This window comes from Martes martes, assembly GCF_963455335.1.
Source record: "Martes martes genome assembly, chromosome: 2".
In the NCBI taxonomy this organism is placed as follows: domain Eukaryota; kingdom Metazoa; phylum Chordata; class Mammalia; order Carnivora; family Mustelidae; genus Martes; species Martes martes.
Genome location: NC_137889.1, coordinates 172289283 through 172299336, shown reverse-complemented (window position 1 = coordinate 172299336; position 10054 = coordinate 172289283).

Genomic DNA, 10054 nt, shown 5'->3' with positions numbered 1-10054 from the left:
GAAGTGTCTCTGTGACTTCTATTTTGGATAATTCTCTTTCTGTCTCTTGGACTACTTGCTCTGAGAGAAGCCAACTGCCATGTTGTGAGGCCACCTGGTAAAGATATCCAAGTGTCAAGGAAGAAAAGGAGACCTCCGGCCAACAAGGAACTGAGGTTGTCAGTCCAACTGTAAGGAGTGGAGACCCATGTGGAACTGAGGTTGTCAGTCCAACTGTAAGGAGTGGAGGCCCATGTGAGTGAGCTTAGAAGTAGATACTTTTCTGAGTCTTCAGATGAAACTATGGCCTACTGTGCATACACCCTCATGAGAGACCTTAAATCAGAGGCAGTTAAGCATGCCATGCCCAGATTTCTAGCTCACAGAAATTGTGAAATAACACTTGTTGATTTAAGCTGCTTTATTTTGGAGTAATTTCTTGTACTCAGCAGTAGATAACGAATACATTCCAGCACCCGAAATAGTGCTCTGTAAATACCAGTTGAATGAATGAAATGAATGAATAACAACTACACAGCTATATGCAGAGGAAAAAGAAAGACCCCAGATCATAGATAGTGATGGCCTCTGGATAAATTTGTAGGCCCACGGGTGATTATTTTTAAGTATTTATCACTCCCGTACCTTGTCCCATCTTGTTCCTGTGAAATATAACACAAAGATAAAAAATTGCATAAGCAAACAGCTTGATGGAATATTATAAAATCAGTACCTATGTAACCAGGTGAAAGAACAGAATCTTGCCTACACCCCACAATCATGAGGTTCTTTTTAAAAACATTGTTTTCTTATATGCAACTGACGAATCACTAAATTCTACCCCTGAAACTAATAATACACTATATGTTAACTAAATTGAATTTCAATAAAAATTTTTAAAAATAAATAAAAACATGGGACAACTGGGTGGGTGGCTCAGTTCGTTCAGTGTCTGCCTTCGGCTCAGGTCATGATCCCAGGGTCCTGGGGTCGAGTCCCACATGGGGCTCCTTGCTCAGCAGGGAGCATCTTCTCCTTCTGCCCCTCCCCCTGCTCATGCATGCGTGTATGCACTCTTTCTGACAAGTAAAATCTTAAATAAATAAATAAATAGATTTCTGCACATTATCCCTCCCCACCGTCATGTATTACCTTTTCTATCTTTTTTATTCATTATTTTTTATTGTGGTAAAATACACACAACATACAATTCACCATTTTAACCATTTTTTAAGTGTAGAGTTCAGTAACATTAAGTACATTCACGCTGTTGTGCAATCATCACCATCACTCATCTCTAGGGCTTTTTTTTATCTTTCCAAACTGAAACTCTGAACCCATTCAACATCCCATCCCCTCCCCTCCAATCTCTGGCAACTGCTACTCTACTTTCTGTGTCTATGAATTTGACTACTCTTAGTAGGTCATATTCATAAGTGAAACCATACAGTTTTTGTCCTTTGAATTATGAATCACTTCTCACATTAAAAAAAGAGCTCGCATTTACTAAGATAAAATTAAACTCATAAGAACCAGTTCAACGTGGTTGAAACCCCGTGATTCATAATCAACAGTTCAAAAGTGGCTTAAACAGCTTACTGAATGAATGTCTCAGCATGACAAGACTTAGCAATTTCTTGGCAAAGACATATTTTTGGTATATTTCCACTATTCCCAAGTTTGCTCAAGCCACTCTGGGTGGGAATGAAGCAATGAAGCAGGAGCTACAGAACTGGAGGAAGATTTAGGGATACCAAACATGGTCACAGTATGCCTGACACCTCACCCCAATGACCCCTGACCTGGACATGTCCACAGCAGAACAACAACTGCAATAGGACTATTAATAATTATACCAGTTGCCATCTATTAAATTCTTACTGTGGGCTAGGTCCCATTTTGAGTATTTTATATGTTTGAACTCATTCAATCCTAACAGCAGCTCTATGAGAAGACAGACATCACCATTATCCTCATTTTGCATGAGGAAATTGAGGCGTAGGGGAAGTTGAGTAACTTGCTGAAGAGGAAGTCAAGGTGGTTTCAAAACCAGCAGACTAGCTCCTTGCCCTCACTTTCAACCAGGGGTTCTCAGATGTAAATGCACATCAGAATCCTAGAAGCGGCTGTTAAAACACTGCGGAGCCCATCCTTGAGTCTCTGATTCAGTAGTTCTTGGGTGGAACCCAGAATTTGCATTTCGAGTAAATTCCTAAGTATGCTGTGCTGCTGGTCCGGGGATGACACATTGAAAACCGCTGTACCCAACGTGAAGGTGAAGGTGAAGTTGTCACGAGCATCTACTTGACAAGAACAGTGGTACCATGAGATGTTGTTCCCATTTTACAAGTGAGCATTGGAGAATTAACAAGATGGAGGACATGTTCACGTTCACAGAGATTTGGAAGTGCAGCAGACTGTGTTCAAGTTCAGCTTTCAAAATGCTGGAGCTCCCGTCTTTCATATCCCACTGCTCACTGATTGAAGTAGACTTGGGTGCTTGGACAGGGTGATACTTGGACACCTCTTCAAAGTAATGTTCAGTAAATATTGGTCTCTTTTTTAATTCAGTGGAGGCAGGACAAATAGGTTTTCTATTAATAGATTCATACACATCACACATGTGTCTTTATGTTAAAAAATAGAATTAGTTCCCTGTCCTGAAGGTCTCCTACCATTTTAACCTCTGTGGCAGTGTCCTTCATGTTATATTATTTCTGTCCCTCATCACTGGATAGTATTTGGTCATTTATAGTCATTAAGGATGACTTAATGGATGTAATTCTAAAGTTTTATTCAATATTTAAGTTTTTTCTCTTTTCTTGTCCAATTTTTGTACTGGGATAATATTTCTTTTGTTTCTAAAGTTTTTCAATTTGTCAAACCAGACAAATTCTGAGAAAAACTAGTAAAGGGTTTAAGTTTCAGACATTCAAAGGGCTCTAGGAATCAACTTTCTATTCTTATCAGCCGACTGTTCTCAGAGTTGGTAGGGTCTCTAATTGGGCTCCTTGCAACATACATGGGCCCAGAGAAGAGTTTTTGCTTCTCATTCAAGGTGACCATCTACTTTGGCAAGATATACATTTGTCTTAATACATAAAGAGTGGTAGGTAGAAAGTTTCACTAATTGGTGCTCTACTTTCTATTTTTCCCAATGTTACTGTGGGTCCAACCTGTTGGCTACCCAACCACATTCTTCCTCGCCAACAGAGCCCTTCTAGTGTTGGGATATGGGGAGCACAACAAAGAAGTGAGAAAAGTTGACTCCTTCCACAACCTCAGAGAATAAACCTGATTGTTTTAAAACCAGTCATGCAAAGTGTGGACTAACCTTTGTCAGGGATTGTTGGTCTAAGGGTGTACATGTGACCAAATTCTAGCCAACGAGATAGAGAAGGAACACTGCTGGGGACTCTGGGAAAAATTCTGTTCCATGGTAAAAGTTGGGGAAGCTTTTCCACTTCCATTTCTTTCTCATTTTAAATCTTTTTTATAGCCTTTGATCCCTTTGCAGAAGGTTTCTTAGAATAGTATTAAGTTACTGACTGATTCTCTTAGAGTTGAACCAAGTGATAGAGCAGATCTCTGTTGCCTGGACCCTACGGCAGGTGCCCAAGATGGGGCAGGACCTGGAATGCTCAGAGTCCACTCCTAGGGACAGAGAACACCTGGACGTCGGCCAGCTCTCTGCCTGCTAGCTGGTCTCTGGACCTCGGCCCAGTTATCTGAGTGAGAATCTCAATTACTATATGTTCAACAGCTGAATTACATAGGAAACCTCACACAGTTTTCTGGGTTAAATAACTTCCACAAAACCAGCCACTAAAAATTGAACGTAGCCGGTACCGAACAAGACAAATCTTTACCTAGAGCTTGGTTTTCTGGATCTCAGGGACACTGGTGAGCTCCATCTAGGTCTTTGCAACTGTTCTGTTGCTATGACAGCCCGGCACCACCAATCGATTGAATTAATTAAGAAAACAAGGATCCATTTTGGCTTGGAATTGATTTTAGCCCAGCCCGTGACTCTCAAGGGCGGGGGAAGAGCCCTGCTTCAAATCTCTAAGACACTGAAACAAGGCAATTCACTTGGCTTTGGGTAAATATCTATCAACCATCTCACCTGGGGCCTTCAAGGACAGTTTATTGGTCTGTAAATGACTGAAGTCAGCAGCCTTCAACTCCAGTCCTGGTGACAGAGACAGGGCAAGGCAAACCTCCCCTTTGCTTCTTGCCAGAAAGGGGATCTTGCTGCCCGAGTTTGTCAAAATTTTGTTCCCTCCAAACTCAAAAATGAACCCGACTTTCATTGTGTCTGTAAAAATACTGAATTGTTTCACAGTGTATGTTTCCGAATTATGTTTCTTGTCTCTTCTTGCCTAGTGTTCCTCAAACTTTTTTTTCTTTTTTAAACTCAGGGCCCCTTCAGAGCTTCCTCACCCTGAATTCTTTATAACCCTGCCAGCCAAGATTTAGTCCGTTTTGTTTCCTGTAGTCTGATTAATGAAAATGATGGCTTTGTGGAAAAATTGTTTTTGAACCAAAGACACTTCACCATTCTCCTGGTTCTCCTGGAGGGGTCTTTCCCAATTTGAGAATGTGTGTCCTAGCCTTGCACATTAGTCCAAGTAATCCTTGTACTTTAAACCATCCTATCTACCTTTCTTTCTTCCTTCCTTCCTTCGTTTTTTTTTTTTTTTTTAAAGATTTTATGTATTTATTTGGGAGAGAGAGAGCGGGAGAAGGAGCACAGGGAGAGGGACAAGCAGCAGGCTCTGTGTTGAGCACAGAACCCTACACAGGGCTCGATCTCCTGACCCCACGATCATGACCTGAGCCAAAACCCAGAGTCCGATGCTCCACTGACTGAACTACCCAGGCACCCCATGAGTCATCTGTTTCTAAATGTGATTAAAGTATACACTGTGTCAAGTAGAAATTTTGTTATGATTAAGTTTCTGTGATCTGGATAAGAAAACATGTACAAAAGAAAGAGATCTTTTATTACATCTCTCACAACCCCCATCCTCATTCTTATTTTCCTCATATTTACTTATTTTTATTACTCCCCCACCAATTGGCATCAATTAATGGCTACAAATCAAGATAGACTTTGCTTTTATTATAGTTCTCCTTAGATCACTAAGACATAATTGCTTATTCTATGAGTTTTCCTTTCAGTATGAAGATTCCGTAACGTCAATTAAATTGAAAAATCACTTTATTACATGTCTCCTACATGCTTCTTATAGGTTGACTCATGTCCCCTCAAAAGACATGTTGAAATCCTAACCCTCAAGCCTGTGAATGTGACCTTATTTTGAAACAGGGTCTTTGCAGATATAATCAAGTTAAAATGAGGTCATTCTAGAGTAGGGTGGGCCCTAAATCCGATGACGGGTATTCTTACAGAGAAATTTCAATATAAAGACAGAGACACACATGAAGAACACCATGGGAAGACAGAGAACGAAATTGGAGTTCTATAATTTCAAGTCAAGGAAAACCAAAGACTCTGGGAACCACAAGAAGTTGGAAGAGACAAGGAAGGACTCTCCCCTAGAAACTTGGGAGAACATGACCCTACAGACACCTTGATTTTGGACTTCTAGCCTCTGAATTGAGGGACAATAAATTTCGGTTGTTTTAAGCCACCCAGTTTGTAGGATTTTGTGATAGCAGGACATGAATAAAATGCCCAACTTGACAATGGGATACGAAGATAATTAAGAAACAAATCTTTTCATCAGGGGTCCTCACAATCTAAGAGAGGACATAGGTGTGGACATTTTTAAATTACAAATATTTTGTGTGTTATAAATGAGAACATAAAAATCTGTACACACTATCAAGACACCACAAAGGAATATATTTTTGATTTCTTAATTTTTTTTTGTTATGTATAAAAGCACTGGCCTTTTTTGGTGAATCCTTTCTCCCTTTTCTGTTTGACTTCCTTCCTTCTCTCCTCCCCTTTCACCTTATATCGATCAGCACACTTCACATACTTGCTAATTCTATGTTATTTATTTTTCCATATTTTCCTCCAAGCTTAGGTAATCAATCATACTCATAGACATGTATATGTAGTCATTACTCATTTTACAAAAATCTGATCATATTTTAGACATTTACTGTATCTTTCTTTTCTCAGCGATACGTTATAGAAACTCCTACATTTCAATCGATATAGCTCTAAATTATTCCTTTTATTGACTGTGTAATATACCATCCTATAAATATACCATATTTTTCCAACCATTTGATGAATATTATATGCACTGTTGCAATAGACATCTTTGGACATATATTCTTAACTGTGGCTACTTCTGTTTCTATGGGCTAGATTCCCAGGAGAGGGATTTTTGTGGCAAAAGACATACTTTTAATGTTTTTAAATGTTGTCAGTTTGCTTTTCAAAAATGCTACAACACCTCACATTTTACTTGCATAAGAGAGAGTAGCGCTTCCTTCCCCCACCCATTCCCACAGTCACCGAGGTCAAGATCTTTATAAATATTTGCCAACAAGCTGGGTAAAAACTGACATAGCATTAATCTGCATTTCCTGAATGTATTTTAGCGACCTTTTAAAAAGATTTATTTATGTATTTTAGAGAGAGAGAGTGTGTGTGTGTGTGTGTGTGTGTGTGCACGTACGCACTCTTTCACGTGTGAGCAGGGGAGAAGTAGAGGGAGAAAGAAGGACTCTCAAGCAGACTCCCCACTGAGTGGGGAGACCTACATGAGGCTCCGTCTCACCCGAGATCATGATCTGAGTCAAGACCAAGAGTCGGACACTTAACTGACTAAGCTACCCAGGTACCCCTATTTTAGCAACTTATAATATGCCTTCTAGCCATATCAATTTGTTTTTCTGTGAATTGTCTTTTCATATTGTTTGTTCATTTTTTTGATTGGGTTGTTTACTCTTTTGATCAGTTTGTATGAGTGTTTTGAATATTAACAGTACTACTGGCATATCTAAGACTATGATTTAATCATTTGACTTTTTCATCAACTATATTCATTATATCTTTTGTCATACAAAATTTTTAGTGGTTTTATTTTTTATTTTTTTAAGATTTTATTTATTTGAGAGCGAGCACAGGCAAGGGGAGGGACAGAAGGAGAGGGAGAAGCAGACTCCTCTGTAAGCAAGGATGTAGGGCTTGATCCCAGGACCTTGGAATCATGACCTGAGCCGAAGGCACATGCTTAACCAACCAAGCTGCCCAGGTGCCCCGGTTTGTTTTTTAAATATCTATTTATATATATATTTATTTATTTATTTGAGAGAGAGAGAGCACGTGAATGGGAGGAGGAGCAGAGGAAAAGGGAGAAGGAGAGAAGCAGACTTCCCACTGAGTGGGGAGCCCAATATGGGGCTCAATCTCATGACCCTAAGGTCATGACCTGAGCAGAAATCAAGAGTTGGAGGTTTAACCAACTGAGCTACCCAGGCACCCCTAAAATTTTTAGTTTTATGTAATCAAATATGTTCATCTTTTTGTTTATAGCTTCTGATTTCTACTTTATGTTAAGAAGATCTCCACAAATAATTTTTGGCGCTATAATGTACAGTGACTATAGTTAATAATACTGTATTGCATATTTGAAAGTTGCTATGAGAGTAGGTTTTAAAAGTTCTCACCGCAAGAAAAAAAGTTTTGTAACTGTGTGGGAAATGGATGGTAACTAGACTTATTGAGGTGATCATTTCACAATATATAAATAGCAAATCATAATGTACACCTGAAACCAATATAACGTTATACATCATTACACCTCAATTTAGAAAGTCTCTTCTGCTGCTTACAGGTAGTCTCCTGAATGTTCTTTCTTTTTTCCCCCAGTTTTATTGAGGTATGATTAACAAATGAAAATTATACATATTTAGATAGTACAACATGACTTTTTAAGGTGTAACAAGTGATGATTTAATACATGTACACATTGTGAAATGATTGCCACAATCAAGTTAATTAACATATCTATCACGTCACATAGTTACCATTTTTTCATGTGTGTGGTGGTGAGAACACTTAAGACGGAGATGTTTTTTTTTAAGATTTTATTTATTTATTTATTCAATAGAGAGAGAGACAGTGAGAGAGAGAACACAAGCAGGGGGAGCAGGAGATTGGAGAAGCAGGCTTCCCACTGAGCAGGGAGCCCGATGTGGGGCTCAATCCCAGAACCCAGGGATCATGGCCTGAGCCGAAGGCAGACGCTTAATGACTGAGCCACCCAGATGCCCTTAAGATGGAGATTTTAATCCTTCATTCTGTTCGTTGTGATGTATCATGTTTATTGATTTGTATCCCAGGGATAAATCCCACCCAATCATAGCACATGGTCCTTTTAATGTGCTGTTGCGTACAGTTTACTAGTATTTTGTTGTGGATTTTTCCATCTTTGTTCATCAGAGATATTGTTCTGTAGTTTTCTTGTGTCATTATCTGGTTTGGTATGAAGGAAATGCTGGCCTTGTAAAATGTATTTGGAAGTGTTTTCTCCTCTTTGATTTTTGGGAGAGTTTGAGAAGGATTGGAATTAATTCTTCTTTAAATGTTTGGTAAAATTCACCAGTCAAATCATTTGGTCTTAGGCTTTTTTTTCTTGGGAAGCTTTTGATTACTAATCAATCTCCTTACTTGTAACTGATCATTTCAGATTATCTATTTCTTCAAGATTGATGTTGGAAGATTGTATGTTTCTAGGGATTTGTCCATTTCTTCTCGGTTGTCCCATCTTTTGGTGTCTTTGTTTGTAATAGTCTTTTATCATCCTTTGTATTTCTGTGGTGTCAGCTATAATGTCCTTTCATTTATAATTTTATTTATTTGAATCCTCTCTTTTTTTCTTGGTTAATCTAGCTAAAAGTCTGACAATTTCATTTATCTTTCCCCCCCCAAAATTCTTGGAGGCTAGAACTGAGTCATAAGTCTGCTTTAAGATCATGATCAGACTGAGGTCAGTGGGTCTACCTCTGGAAGTGTGGTTGGGTATATCTCCTTGTGGGTTCTTGGGTGGAGAGGGATACTCTTGGCCCATGGCTGAGAGGCACTGGAGCCCAGATGCAGGGCTATTTCAGGATATAAAGTCAAACTGAGGTTGGCAGGCTTACCTCTGGGGACATGGATGGGCATGTCTCCTTCTGGGTCTCTTGGCAGATGTTTCTAGTGCAGGGCCAAGGTCAAATAGGCTGTATCCAAGTTCATGGGGACTGTCTCCAGATCTGTAGCCAAGACCACAGTTGATGAGTCTGCTACCTGGACATGTGCCTGCCTTTTCAAAATGGCCCTCCTCAGTCTTGGGGTCCATTAGGGTTTCACAGTCTCCTATCTGGACCTCACAGTGTTCCCACAAAGGCACTTTGTTCTGTGAATGGCTGCCAAATTGTTGCTGAGTGGGCGTTATGAGGGGATCTCCTAGTCTACCATCTTGCTGAAGTCCTCTTCGATTTTCTTACAGGATTGCTATTGTTCGGTTGTTTAATCCATCTTAAATTAGTATTTGTAGGGACACTTGGGTGGCTCAGTTGGTTGGGCCTCTGCCTTCGGCTCTGGACAGAATCCCAGGGTGCTGGGGTCAAGTCCTGCATCAGGCTTCTTGCTCAGCGGGGAGCCTCTTCTCCCTCTGCCCCTTCCCCTGCTCATGCTCTCTCCCTCTCACTCACTCTCCCTCTCTCTCTGACAAATAAGTAAATAAAATCTTCTTAAAAATTAGCATTGATATTTAAGGTAGAGGTGCATCTTTTTTAACGATAGCCCTTCCCCACTAATTTGAACTACCCTCATTGACGTATATTAAATTCTCACATACACTGAGATCCATTTCTAGAATCGCAATTCACTTCCACTGATTTTGTTTATTTGCATTTGTCTATTTCTAGCCTAATCCTAATTTCACTTGTTTATCATGACCTCCACTATCTCCTTAGGCAAGTACCCCTCACAGTCTTCTTTTGCATATTTTTCTTGACTGTCAGTATTTAATATTCATTTTCCCATATAAACTTTAAGATTCAACGTCTCAGGTAAGGATATATGTCCAGCTCAGCCTGAGTC